This window comes from Symsagittifera roscoffensis, unplaced genomic scaffold (assembly GCF_963678635.1).
Source record: "Symsagittifera roscoffensis unplaced genomic scaffold, txSymRosc1.1 SCAFFOLD_177, whole genome shotgun sequence".
Classification (NCBI taxonomy): Eukaryota; Metazoa; Xenacoelomorpha; order Acoela; family Convolutidae; genus Symsagittifera; species Symsagittifera roscoffensis.
The window spans coordinates 52,758-54,630 of NW_026970663.1; positions in this window are offsets into that span (position 1 = coordinate 52,758).

The following is a 1,873-nucleotide window of genomic DNA, read 5'->3' on the forward strand; positions in this document are numbered from 1 at the left end:
TTACGCACTAAACAAACGCACACTTACACATATTATCGTTTTATTCAAAATCACTTCCATCTACATACACCCTCACGACAACCCCACCATCGTTTTCAATTCTTCAACTCAAAATACACATCACCGTTTTTCCTTAACTTCACTTATTGTATAAAAAATACTAACCTTCACGGCACAATCCGTAATTATGACCCCATTCATCAAATGTATATATTCTGTTCCATCATCAACGCCTTCCAAGACAAAGAATCCCGACCCTTCCTCGTCCCGCATGAATTCCTACAACCCATTGAAATCCCTATTCTTGAATTTATACATAACACCAAATATAACCATAAACTTTATAACTTAATTCAAAACACACCTCATGAGTTTGCAGTTGGCACAGAAGAACTAAATAACATCAAAGCACTTCAATTGCTTTGGCCACTGCTTCAAACTAAAAATATCATTCGTATTTTAGCTAAATTACTCAGATCATCAGAACTAATACAAGACCTTTTTCCCCATGGATTTTTCCCCGAAGACTAGATAAGTATATTTCAATTATATTCACTAATAAATATGTAAGTTACTAACCATTCATTATAATGTTTCATTTTCTTTTTCTAGCCCTCTCATCACCATCATCTACAAAATGAAAAAATACAAAAAAATAGAAAACTTTTAGAAACTACAATTCATCAAACTTATTTGCTAAAACAATTTTGCTAAAACAATTTAAACAATCTAAACCCTTCGCACTATATGATGTTTTAAAATTCATACAAATGTAAAAAATTAATCAATAAATTTTTCGCCACCAAGCAAAAAACTTACATACGATGAAAACTTATAACTTCAAATTCCCCCAAATGTAGTAAAATTCAAGCAGTAAATTAATAAAATGCTAAAGCAGTACTAACCTTTTCATTCATTCGCACAAGAATTCTATCCATACTCGCACAGCTCGCCCACAAAGAATTGTTTAAAACAATGATTTTATGTTCCAAGCTTTCAATAACAACAACTCAAACTAATGATAACAAGTTTCCAACTTTCCTTTAACCCGGTTGGAATGGAATTATAAACTATACTAAACTAACCAACGCGAATGACTAAACACCACAAATCATAAAATAACAGCATGAATAAGAAAAGAACACCAACGGTACCCAAACCGGATTAACCCAGCTTAACACTAGATAATTTATTCTTTTGAAGACTATTACAAAGTCAACGAAGGAAATAATAAAACACAAAAAAGTCGAAAGACCTACCCAAACCAAAAACAATTTGATTTTTGAAAAAAGGACACAACCATAAACAACATAAGGAAACCCAGAAAAACCCACCATATAATGTTAACACAAAACAGGACCCCTCAAAGAAAGCGCACGAAATCATACTCCCACTCCTGGCCTAACCCACCAGAGAGGACGTCCTGAGCATGCTCTATAGCCGGCCTAACCCACCGCGCTTTACCACGCTTTGTGACTACGCTTTTATTTTTAATAAGAGGTACTCAAGGGTGAGTAACTCTTCAAAATAACTGAACTAAAATAAAAAGCTGTTGTGAAAACAATTAACCAAGATCATAACTAAAAAACAATTAACACAAAATTATAAAATGTAAAATCATAATATGCAGTATATAGATCACACACAACAACAAAGACGAACATCCAAAGACTAGACGATCCCATCACAACTGAATGAAAGAATGCCTACCAATCACAACAGACATGCCGCACACAATCACAACTCAAAGGATTTAGAGTACGACTTGACTTCGCAGCAAAGGACTTCATTGAACCAGACCAATGACCACCTCGATGCTCAAGCATACGTACAGATCCGAGAAGCAAGGCATCCCTTCCAAACACGAACTTCA